A 13,745-nucleotide genomic window follows, 5' to 3' on the forward strand; every position below is an offset into this window, starting at 1 on the left:
TCAATATCGACCTGACCAATAAACAGCTCATTAATCTAACTGGTAACCTTATATTACCCTTTAAATATCGTGTCAAGTTTTAAGATAACGGTAAATGCACACAAAATCCTTACTGCAAAAATTTCTGTTACCACGCAAGAATTTTGTCGCTGTTGTTATTCCTGAAAGTACTCTTGATAATTTATACGTGCCCGAAACGATGTGTACTGTGGAAAATGGTTTTGCCCGCGTAGACATTTATAACAGTATAGATGAAAACATATCCGTTGATTTAAACAGACCTTTTAATTGTTATCTTTTCCCCAAAAGAATGAAAGAAAATTATGATTTTTTAAACTTACATAAAAAAGACAAATCCCATTTTTCCAATAATTTTTATAAAAAGAATTTCAACAAAAAATCCCAAATAAGACTCTCTCAACTAAATAACGAACTACAGTATGAAAAAGACATCCTTATGATGGCAAATGATTCAATAATTGGCAGCTCTGGAGATATTTCCAATGACATTGATCAATACCTTTCTAATGAAAATGTTACATTAGGAGAATTAGACCACCTAACTGAAGTATTTGATTCATCCTTAATGTAATACAAAGTAATCCTCCAGAAAAAGAAAGTAAAATCACAATTTTATAAAACATTCAAATAAGGCCCTCCTGATGGTCCAACAAGTGGAGAACCACACACAGAAAGCCCAATTCTAAACATACCTTTTACAGAAAATTGTTTTAACACCTGGATAAACCAAATTTTAATAATCTATAGCTTCATTAAAAAATATCATGCTTTTAAAACAACTTATTTTGGAAATAAAAATCGATACCATTTAACCTTAACTGAAAACTATGAAAATGAAATAATTTATTTCTTTAAAGAATACATAAACCCCAAAGTAATACATTGTTTATTTATTAAACAAACTAAAATCAATAATTTAGAAAATAAAATAGCTACTGTTTTATCGAACACTTTTAGACACAGCTCTTATCAAGTAGTGATATCTAACACTTTTTAAATAATATAGTCGATAATCAACATCAAAGAAGCTTAATAGAAAACCACCATGAAAAATCATGTCATAAGGGTATTAATGAATGCTAAATGTCTCTAAAGAAAATGTATTACTGGCCTAACATGAAAAATGATCTAACTGAATATATTAATAATTCTGACATTTGTCAACAGGCAAAATACATTCGTCACTCTCCAAAATTAAAATTTTCATTGACCTTAACTCCAAAAGAACCTTCAGAATCAATCTACATAGATACTTTTCAGATATCTAATAAGAAATTCTTAACAGTCATCGATGTATTTTTCACAATATGCACAAGCATACCCACTAGAGCCTACCAATAATGTAATAACTATTTTAGACAATCTATCGATATATTTATTAGTCATCATGGAATACCCCAAATAATTACTTGTGACAATGGTACTGAATTTAAAACATCCCTTAAGATTTTTGTAAAGTTCATAATATCAAAATCCACTATACCACAGCTAATAGTAATAGACATGTGGAACGTTTACATTCGACCCTTATTAAATCCATTTAAGTCTTAAAGTTAAAACACCCAAATGCGACAACAAAACAACTAATGCTTTATGCCATTATGGGATACAATTGTTCTGTACACAGCGTAACAAAACAAAAACCCTTTGACATAATAAATGGACGTTTAAATGCTTTAGATCCCTTTGATTTGACGGAGGAAATAATTATCAATAAATATGTTAAAAGAAAGAATAAAATGAATTAATTTAATTAAATTAATGTCGAAAAGAAAGATTAAAAATAATTCATGAACAAATTTATAATCAGTCAGTCAATACAAAAATTAGATTAAATTAAAAGCAAAATAAAAATCGCGATATACCACCCGAATTAAACCCTGGAAAGAAAATATATATATATAGCGGACAAAGCAGCCTTAAGAACCAAGGATAAACCCCGTAACAGAATTGACTATGTAAAACAAGATATAGGTAACAAAGTATAAAGGAAAAAAGAGAAAGTCGTTCATAAAGCTTTAATTCAAAAACCTTTCCTGAAAAGGACTTTCTTCTCCCCAGGAAAAATGAACCTCCTGACGAGCCTCGCCATCATCTTACAGATGACAGCAGCGATAGCGAATGACCGTTACCTCTTAATAAATCCTATCAAAACTCCCATTTTACTTAGAAAATGCAAGAGTTCTAGTAAATAAACATACTTTTATACATTATATACAGTTAAAACCCCTACAATTAAATTTGAAAACATAGAAAACGCTTTTAGAATTTTAGAAGCTTCATGCAATAAAACTAACATAATTAACTCTCTGCTTATACATCATATTAACACTATTGACCTACTTACTCATGCTAAATATTTCATTAATGAAGTTTGAATTAAGCTTAACAATATTAAACCTCACAATAGAGCAAAACGTGTCTTAATTAACGTATTAGGAAAAGCATCAAAATGGCTTTTTGGTACCTTAGATGCACACGATGGAGAAAGATATGAACAAGCAATAAATGAGCTTAAACTTTCTCAAAACTCTTATAAGAAGGAGCTTAACTTGCAAATATCATTAACAAAAGACTTAATTAATAATTACAATAGCACTATCACTATTCTAAGCAAAAATCAAAACTATTATTATTATCAAATCGCAGGATTACATGTAAATTTCTCGAAAGACAAAATTATATTCGCCATAAATTTGCCTTTATTTATTAAAGAAAATTTAATTATTTACCACTTGTTCACCATCGCTATAAACAATTCAATTATTGTTCCCAAGCTACCTTACTTCATACTTGGGCACTAATATCAAGAAAAAGCCTCTCCAGTCGTCCAAGATCAATACATTTGCCAAAACAATTTAGGACAACCAAAAGCTGATTGCTCAACAGTTCTGATCAAGAAAGCTGAGAACTTACCCTACAAACTCCTGAAAGTCAATGTGTCTACTCCTATTATACAAGCCATTACCAATGAGTTTGTATTGGTAATCCCAACTTTCTCTAAAATAAAAATCCAGATGTTCTGCGATTCAAGAAGAATATTCTTCGCAACTAGACCCAATTTGGTCCAGATACCATACAAATGTGGAATCGAAATCCTAGGATCCCAATTTTGGAATAAAGAAACAATCCTGGACTATGTACCCTTCAAGTTACAAGAAATATCCTTTGTATTTAAATATGAAATATCCTATTCCTGTTACCTATGGAAACGATCCAGCTCGACTCTATCGATTCGATCTTAATAAAAGCACTTCAAGACCAGGCAAGAGTAATCAAAACCCTTCCAGAAGAAGATGACCAAATCCATCCAGCTACATGGAGTTTCGCCACAACCCTTGAGGTCATACTGATCCTGCGCTACATAGCCTTTGCAGTATACAAGTTATCCTTCAAGAAAAGAACAGTTTCAGAAGATCTAGAACAAAAAGAAGACGCCACCAAGATTGTTGAAATAAACATGACTTCCTGTTGTTTCAATCTTAGGAAGGAGGACTTACGGCCACAATATTGACCACTTTGTTTATATATATTTGCTTACGGTAATGTTAACGTTGCTTTAAGAAAGGTGAACTATGGACCTCAAACAAAGAAGAGACCATCGAGCTTTTAAAACTCACTTTCCTGGAGAAGGAAACGCTGCACCTTGGGGCGAGGAACCAGATCCGGAGCCGGACTGGACCCTCGCCAAAAACATAGTAACAAACGAAGCCATAGCTTGGGCAGTGGGTGAGTTTAGTTCATATAAGGCTGCGAGACCTGACGGAATCATACCCATGATGTAGCAAGTAGGCCTCGAAACCACACTGCCTTACTTAAAGAGAGTTTTTGCGGCCAGCATTGCAATGGAGTATGTTCCACTAACATGGAGGGCGGCAAATGTGGTCTTTATCCCAAAACCGGGCAAGAAAGACTACCGTCAACCAAAGTCCTTTAGGGCAATAAGCCTGAGTTCATTTTTACGAAAGACTATAGAAAGGCTTATAGACAGGTATATAACAGAGGAGATTCTAATAGAATCGCCACTACATAGGAATCAGCATGCCTACATGAAAGGGAAGTCGACGGAAACGGCACTTCACTCTGTAGTGAGCAAAGCTGAAAAAGCAATAGAGAACAAGGAAATAGCACTTGCTCTTTACTTTGAGGTGGAAGGAGCATTTGATAAGGCAAAAACAGACACTATCTGCCAAGCCCTCCTGACCAGGGGCACTCCCGCTCATCTTGTCAGGTGGGTCAAAACGGCGCTGGAAGACCGGAAGATCAGTGCTTCACTGGGAGACTGTCGTGTCGAGGCCAGGGTGAAAGGCGGCTGCCCGCAAGGCAGTTGTCTTTCGCCACACCTTTGGTGCCTGGTGATGGACAGTCTCCTCAGGAAGCTAGAACTTGAAGGATTCTATGCACAGTACGCGGACGACGGACTAGTGATGGTCACGGGTAAATTTGTGAACATAGTCTGTGAGCGAATGCAAGTCGCGTGCAGGATAGTGGAACAGTGGTGGCGGGAGACAGGGCTGTCGGTCAACCCCGAAAAGACCGAGCTCATTCTCTTTACTAAGAGGCGGAATTTGACAGACTTTAAACCTCCCATTATGTATCAGACTCGCCTAACTTTGAGGCAGCAGGTCAAATACTTGGGAGTCATTTTAGACAGCAAGCTCACGTTTAAAACTCACGTAGAGCAGGCAGCAAATAAGGCAACGGCCCTAATATGGCAATTACGGCGAACAATAGGTACAAGATGAAGCCCCATGTTCTCTAGTGGCTTTATACCGCAGTCATACGACCGAGGATCTCGTACGGATCCGTGATATGGTGGCCAGCCGTATTGAAGGTCACCAACGCCTAAAAGCTGACCAGACTGCAAAGACTGGTCTGCTTGGGAATTACTGGAGCTGTGAGAACAACACCTGCGGCACCACTAAATATTCTTCTTGGGCTACCGGACCTCCCAGTCTGGATTGAGAGGGAGGCCATGGCGGCGTATAAGAGGATGAGAGATAGCGGAGGGTGGCGCAATGTTCACTTAGGACAAGGCCATATGACGATTGCTCTCAGCATGTGTAAGAACATACCAATTCTGACATCCAGATGCACTACAGAGAGTGGCAAACTAAGGTTAAATAAGGGGTTTCAAGTCGAAATCCCGACAAGGGAAGAATGGTCGGCGAACCAAGTTAAAGAGCCAAGTGGTTTCCCGGCCTGGTACACGGATGGATCATGGATGAAAAGCACCAATTCAGTCAGAGCCGGAGTGTACAGGATGGAAACGAACACAGGGGAATCCTTCCAGCTAAAGAAATACACCACAGTTTTCCAAGCGGAGGTGTTTGCTATACTCGAAGTAGCGAACAAACAAGAGGCATTGGAAGGTGACGGAGGGATTTGCATCTACTCCGATAGTCAAGCTGCCCTCAAGGCGATTCAGAAACCCAGGGCCAGCTCAGCGCTAGTCCAGGAATGCAGAGACGCATTGGAAAGGCTTGCAGCACACAAGGAAGTGAGACTGAGACACCAAGGTGTTGAGGGCAATGAGCGGGCCGACGAACTGGCAAGAGAAGGTTCCGTTAACCCCTTCGTAGGCCCCGAGCCTTATCTCGGTTTTAGCAAAAAACAAATCTCCCAGGCACTTAATAATTGGGACTGGGAAAAAACAAGGAAGAATTGGAGAAGGGCAGAAGGATGTAGACAGGCCAAGGAAATAATACCAAACCATGACGACTCTAAAGCAAGGCGACTGCTAACAAAGATCCGATAAAGTATCAAAGACTTGGTGGGAATCCTGACCGGGCACAACAGTCTAAACAGGCATCTACACCTTCTTCATATAAGAGAAAGCCCAGTCTGTCCGAATTGCGGTACAGGGGAGGAAACTTCATACCACATACTAGGTATCTGTGATAGGTGGAGTCGCCTAAGAAGGAAAATTATCGGAGCAACGACACTCCAGCGGTACTACTTCGTTGTACCATACTTGCTGTTTTGGGTTACTGACTTAAAGAATTAAACGAAAGAATCTGTTATTATTTGAGAGTCGGACAGAAGAACACTTTATTGATTATATATTTCGTTGCATTGAGTTATTTTTCCATGAATTTTGAATCAACCTCCAAAAGTTGCTCGGTTGTAATGAAACATTTTGCTGAAGGTCAGAGCAATAAGTTTTATTTGAATGATCAATATTTGGTTTTATTTGTATTCGTAGTCTACGAAAGTTATTTTATTATCTCGATGGCAAAATGTTAATTTTTTCTCCATGCACTATGTTTTTGTTTAATTAGTTTTATTGTTTAAAGAGTGAATATCCAGAGAGCTTAGGAACATCCAGATAAAAACAAAATGTCTGATACACAAGTTCGCCCGCTGTATTGAGATTTTCAACAGAATTATCCCAATTTATCTCTACTAGAAAATTAGCGTATATGTAGTATTCTTAGATCAGCTCTTTTAAATTTATAGAAGACATCTTCTACTTTAAGATGATTGTGAAATTGTTCGTTAGAGACTGTTTTAAGTTTTATAAGAACTGATGGATAAAATAAGTTTTCCTTGACGAGTAATCCTCAGATTTTTTAATAGAACAAAACCTTTATCAACTTAAACTTTGGTATTTCAAATGGTTACCTCATAATGTCTTACATTATTTTAATTGGCAAACAATTTTCCATCTTACTTCGACAAAAAACTTGATGTATTAGTAAAAATATATGGCAATAAACAGTTTATTGAGTATAAATATTTTTTTTTAAATATGCATCGATTATTTGCGAGAAAATAAATAATGCTATTTTGAAATTCTTCCAAACATTTTTTGCAGTATAATATTTGGCGTATTTATTTTACTAGTATTTTTTGCAGTACGTAATATGTACAAAAACAACACTGCAGTATAACTAGCATTTTAATACGTTTATAAACCAGTGGATTATTATTGTTAAAATTGTCATTTTACCAATAATAATCAACTCAGTTAAAAATTCAGAAGTGCCAATAATTTAAAATGGTATATACGCTAGCCGCAAGAATAAAAATTATATTTCTTTATGGCGCTGAAAATAAGTGCGCTCGTAGAACCGCCAGTGCATTTAATGACAGACATCCAGACAAGAACGTAAGCCATAAATAACTACTAGAATTAGTAAATTTGGAAGGGTATTGGTAAGTTAGGAAGTTTGAGGAAACGCGATCTGTTTGAAATAAAAAGTATACTATTGTTAATGAAGCATACCAAATTGAGGTACTGGGACAACTAGCAATAGATCCAAAATTATCTATCCCCAAAGTCGCAGAGTTAACTAATATTTAAACAGGTTCTGGACACAAAATTTAAAAAAAAAATTTTCCTACAAAATTCAAATACTTCAACACCTAGGAGAAGACGATTTTGATAAGATAATTGAATTTTGCGAAGTGCTGTGCAAGGGAATTGGCTAGTACCCCCACTTAGTAAAGAATATCTGCTTTAGTGACGAATCAACTTTTTTTATAAACGTATTGATAAACCGGCAATACTGTAGATAGTGGTATAATAAAAATCCACACCTTTTCCGAGAGGATTGTATTTAGTATCCTAAAAAAATGAATGTATGGACAGGAATTTATGGTAACAAAATCATCAAACCATTTTTTTGGAAGAAAATTTAACTGGATAAATTCATTCAATCGGTCAATCTTTGGAAAACTAAGTGGATTAAAATGGAGATGGATACTAAACGAAAATAATTTGTATTTCGAATAGGATGGAGCTCCCCGCACTACACTTTGACAGTTCGTGAATGGCTTGATGGACAGTTTCCAGGGATGTGAATGAATAACCCGCACGGTTGTCAGACTTAACACCAATAGATTTTTTCCTTTGGGGTTATTAAAAAGCAAAGTTTATAAAACGCCACCTGAAAATATTAAGGATTCAAAGGATCGAATTACTCACGAATGTAGTAAAATAAACTTTGTTAACTGAATAAATTGTTTAATTTTTTAAACACCTTTTTATACATCGTTGATTGGTATATGGTATACCCTTAAAAATTATGTATATATCACACTAGCTGAATGCCCGCGGCGTTGCTCGCGTGAAAATAAAAGAAAAGTCGAAGAAGGCCTCCAATAATAGTAAATGCAACCCACAATACACAAAAATTAAATTCGAAGCCTCGCCTCATTGATGGTACATGCAACCCACAATTGCCACGCCGTTTTTCTTGAGGTCAAGGGGCGCGATTAATATAATATAATTATAATAAAACCAAGACACAAATAATCTTAAAAATGATTCGTTAGATGCAGAGCGAGCGGTAAGACTGAGTCGAGTCACCTCTCGGGTATCAGTCTCGCATGGACCCGCCTTGTTGTTATGTCTACCAAAATATAAATAATACAGAGGCACTTTTTCAATCTTATTTATTAATCAGTTTTATGCCGCTATGCGATATTTATCATATCGCTAACACCCCTTATCGGTGGAATTTCAAAAAGTTCGTTCGTATCCGGGGCCTACATTGTTGATAAAAAACATTGTTGCAGTTAATTTTTTTTTCTTAAGTTGATGCCTGCGAGTCGTTGGTGCGGGCAGTCTTCGTTCAAACTCCGAAGCCACGCCCCCTTAGTTCTCGAGGTCACGGGTAACAAGTTTCCCATTTTTTACCCCTTATCGGTGGAATTTCGAAAAATCCGTTCTTATACGGTGCCTACATTATAAAAGGAACCCGTTGGCAAAATTTCACGTTTCTAGCTATTGTAGTTTGGGCTCTGCGATGATGAATCAGTCAGGACAAACTCTTTTATATATATAGACTATAGGATAGCCATTTGACATACCAAAGTATGATGTCAATAAAATATTTACTATTACCAGACATTTTAGCTCACTATTTGCTCGTACCTGAATCGACTCTTTTGACACTGTTGAATACTGACACTGTTGAATTCTTATGCTGCCTACAATGATATGTCACACGATGTCGGTTCCCATTTAACATATCAAAGGGAGGCTTGTTGCAGGTCAGAAGGTGATTGACAGAATTTTGTCAAGTATAAATGCCCCAATATAAACATTCTCCTATTTATATCTAAATTGACGTATTTTTTTTAAGAAATTAATAAATGTGGTTCGTTTTAAAATAAATGCACTGCATATATAAGAGTCATAAATACGGTGCTAGTGGGAGTTACTATCGTTATTTCTAGTCGACAACATTAAAAATTAATTGAGGCAGAATGATTTTTACATTAGATTGGGGAAACGGTATAATTATTGGCCCTTTAAATTTATTTAAATTTATTTAAAACTTTTAAATAAACTTGCCTTAAACAACTAAAAAACATTTTATAGATTTTTTAGTTGTTTAAAACATGTTTGATATGTAAACACATCTGAGATTGATTTGTACATGTTATGGTTTTTTAGGCAAGTGGGGTGATCTGTAGTAGGTTTTACTGCAGTTATTGCACTGAACACTTGCCTTCGAAAAGGTCATATTGCATGTGTAAAAACAAATTCCAAAATTTAAAATATATTTGACAAATATTATCTTATTTTCGCCTTTCATTGGATCATCTTCTTCATAAAACTTTTCTTGACCATCAGAATGATCACCAGCTATTATAACTTAAAATTGTAATTTTCTCGTGAGACGTTGAAGTTTTTCTTCCTCTGGCTGCGGTTCTAGTATATGATGTGACAATAAGTTATTTAATAATTTATCAACAATTATTTATTTTAGATGGGTTGTAAAATTTTTTCTTGTTACTAAAGTTATTTAATGATGTTTGATAATTTTCTTTACTGCTTTTTCTTTCTTTTTGTGTTCCTTTTCATTAAGTTTTTCCTGTATATTGATGTTTTCTTTGAATTCCTTTTTTTCCTTTTAGGTCATCTTAATCTGTTTCTTGAGTTCTTTATCATCATGAAATTTTTTCCAAGACGTTGAGGATAATATAAAGGACACATTTTCCGAAGTTTTTTTCCTCTTTTTTAGGGCGTATTGGGGTAGTATAAATATTAATCTCCATATAAGGTACCTGCGGCAAATAAGGCCCAGCTAAGGAAAAAATACTTTATTGTGTTAACAAAAACACTTTAATTTAAACAAAAACAGGACACTCCAAATATTGAAAATATGAAGCCTTTTTAACAAAATAATACATTAATTAAAAAGTTTATTATTTTTTTGATTAGACTTTTGACAAGCTTTGTAAAAAAATATGAAAGTGAGCCTTATTATCCGACTGTTCGGTAAATAAGGCCCCATTAAATTAATAATGTCGGTTAAAAAGGCTCATCAAATAATAAAAATATAAAAGTAAAAAATACATTTCTAACCAAGAAACAAATTTGACCACTAAAATTGCGATCATCATCTTGAGTCATCATCATCTTGTGAGAAGCCAACACACGCCTCGTGACACCAAGTCCCGCACGCTATGCACTGTCTCGTGTCGATTTTATCTTGTGTCTGGGAAACAAACCAAAACCAGTCCGTAATTGAAGGATTTACTTCTAAAGTCCTTCTTCCAATACCTTTTGAAGATGACGGTATCGGCTCCTTAGAAGCAGATATTTTGGATGACTTTGTGGTGGGTTTGGTAACTGATGCAAAAAGATCTTTAGTCACTGCTTGTGCCCTGTACTTGTATGTAGTTAAGTGATTTCTTCCTTGCTATGCTAGTTTTTCTTTCGAAAAGTTCAGGGGTTGGTAGTAATTCTTTAAAAGATTTATTAAGATGGTCATTATTAATGTTTTGAGTAGAGGTAGTGTTAGTAGTAGCTTGTGGGTTTTTGGTTATTTTGGAATTTCTTATCATCTCCTTTAGCATAGTTAAAGGCATGTGATCTTCGGAGTCATCTGAGTCATAGTCACGTGACAGATTATTGATAGTGCTCACAACGGTAACATTTGTTGGTTCCGGAATTATGTTAATTTCCAGCTGAGGCTGTTCAATATTTTCTGGAGGACGTTGAGTTGCTAACGATGGGGCAAACGCTGATTCAGGTATGACACTTGGATCCAGTGGAAACATACCAGTGGCTCTAAATCCATTGACTATATTTTTGGGAGTCATACATTAGACGACAGGAAAAAATATAACCAAAGCGGATTTTATTTGATGACATTCATCGCCTCCATACTGTCTCTGAAAATGGACAAGAATCTCTTTTCCATTCAATCAGAGATATGAAACAGGAAATTTTCAACCTGTCATCAATTCTTATGGACAACCATGGTGAGACGGTAAAGGTACAGGTCCATGATTCTTCCAATGAAGAGTTAAAAAGTGAAGTAGTGAATCTGAGGAAAGATGTTAAACAAATGGCTCGCACCATAGAACAATTAGCTAAAGAAAAATATAATGTTAAAAGTTACCAACCTGTAACTAAAAGGACGATAGCCTGCCAGACTGATCATACAGAAAAACCAGACCCGGAGGTTCCGACGTCACCGAAGGACAACACAATGAACAAAGATGAATGGCATTACGTGGTTGTATCAAATATCCCACTTCCGTATACCGGAAATCAGCTTGCACACTTTATCAAAGAAAAACTGGGAACGACGGACTTTATTCGATGTTTCCCAATGCTAAAAACCAAGGACACTGCACATTCCGACTTCAAAATTGGTGTGCAATTTTCAGACAGCGCTTTTTTTCATGAGTACGTAAGACTTTACAAAAAGATTTATCAGAGAACTTTAAAAGCCGGCAAGGATATTTACTATAATAGGAGACTGGCTAAATCTAAAAATGTGGCTAAGGAAACATGGTCGATTGTTAATGCTTTGAGAAATAAGCCTTCTTTGTCGAATACTATCTCCACTTCATCTGAAAACCTTAATGATTATTTTGTAAATGTGGCAAATAATTTAATGAGTACCATAACTCCTTCCCATGATCCACTTTCATATCTTCCCATTGCAAATGAGAATTTCCACAGCTTCTTCTTTACGCCCGTAGTGTTACCAGAGCTTTGCAGTTCAATTAGGGAAATCAAAAACAAAGGCTCTTCTGGAATTGATGGAATTACTCTCTAAATGTTTTCAAATCTGCCCGAATGTACATTATGTCATCTTATTACTCTAAATAATCAGTCTTTTCAAAAAGGTGTTTTTCCTAACTACCTTAAGTTGGCGATAATAATTCCACTACATAAAGGAAGAGACAAAGATCAGTCTTCCAACTATCGCCCTATTGCTCTTCTTCCCACACTTTCAAAAATTATTGAAAGATTGGTTAAAAAAAGACTTCAATCATTTTTGCTAAAATATAAAATACTTACTTTCCATCAATTTGGATTTTTAAATAACAAATGCACAAATGATGCTATGTTTTCTCTTTTTAATAATGTATACTCTAGCTTAAACAACCAACACCCTACAGCAACAATTTTCTGTGATTTTTCTAAAGCCTTTGATTGTGTTAATCATGACATCTTATTAAAAAAGTTGCAATATTACGGGTTCAGAGGAGCGCCTTTTGAATGGTTTAAGTCGTATCTCAGTAATAGAAGTCAAGCTGTGAGAATTGATTCGACTATGTCTTCTTGCAAGCCAATACAAAGTGGAGTGCCTCAAGGTTCCGTACTTGGCCCTATTTTGTTTCTTATCTTCATCAATGACATTTCTAATCTAAATATTAACGGTAAAGTCTGTCTATTTGCTGATGATACTAGTTTTACCTGGAGTGATCCGGATATTTCTAAACTTCATAGAACCGTATCAAGTGACTTAACTACTATCAAATCATGGTGCGACTCTAATCTCCTTTGTCTCAACATTTCCAAAACTAAAATGTTGTCCTATAAAAATACCTTGCAATCTTTTGTACTTGGTAATGCAACAATTGACGAAGTTGATTCTGTAAAGTTTTTAGGGCTAACTGTTGACAACTCGTTAAAATGGGACACACATATTGACTTTTTATCAAGAAAATTAAGTTCCGCTTGTTTTGCGTTAAGATCAATTTCTAAGGAGCTTAGCCTGTCTACTTCTAGAACAGTTTATTTTGCCCTTTTTGAATCGCACCTTCGATACGCCCTTCCATTCTGGGGTACATGTAGTGCAACTCAATTTGACCGTATTTTTAGACTACAAAAGAGAGCTTTACGTTATACACTGAGACTTAAATACAGAAGTCATTGCCAGCATTTCTTCAAAAAATTTCAAATATTAACTTTTCCATCTTTATTCATATTTGAGTTCCTTTGTCTAATACGCAAACACGGTTCAGCATCTGATAGGCCTTCCCATAGTTATCTACTTAGATACACGGAACATGATCTATACCTGCCTACCCCACATTCAGAGTTGGTCAAAAGTTCCATATTATATAATGCAAAAAAAATGCACAATCATCTGCCATTGGAAATTAAATCCATCACATCTTTTTTTGCATTTCGTAAAGCATTAAAAGCATTCTTACTGGAGAGAGCTTTTTACACAGTTAACGATTTTTTTTTGTAATCATTGATTTGAAATTTCGCACTAGCAGATTATGTATTTTTACTATCTGTACATGTTTAGGTATACTGCTTTTTGTAGCTATTTTAGGATTTTTTATAATTTTTTACTTTTTTAAACATTTTTTACATTTTTTTTAACGTAGAGAGATTTTTTAAGGATCTTTTTTTTTGACATTGTATACATTAAATTGTATATTTTATAATAATATTTTTGACTACTTACAATTTCTAAATTGTATTAATCTGTATATATTGTAGATAATCTATT

This window comes from Anthonomus grandis, chromosome 22, assembly GCF_022605725.1.
Source record: "Anthonomus grandis grandis chromosome 22, icAntGran1.3, whole genome shotgun sequence".
Classification (NCBI taxonomy): Eukaryota; Metazoa; Arthropoda; class Insecta; order Coleoptera; family Curculionidae; genus Anthonomus; species Anthonomus grandis.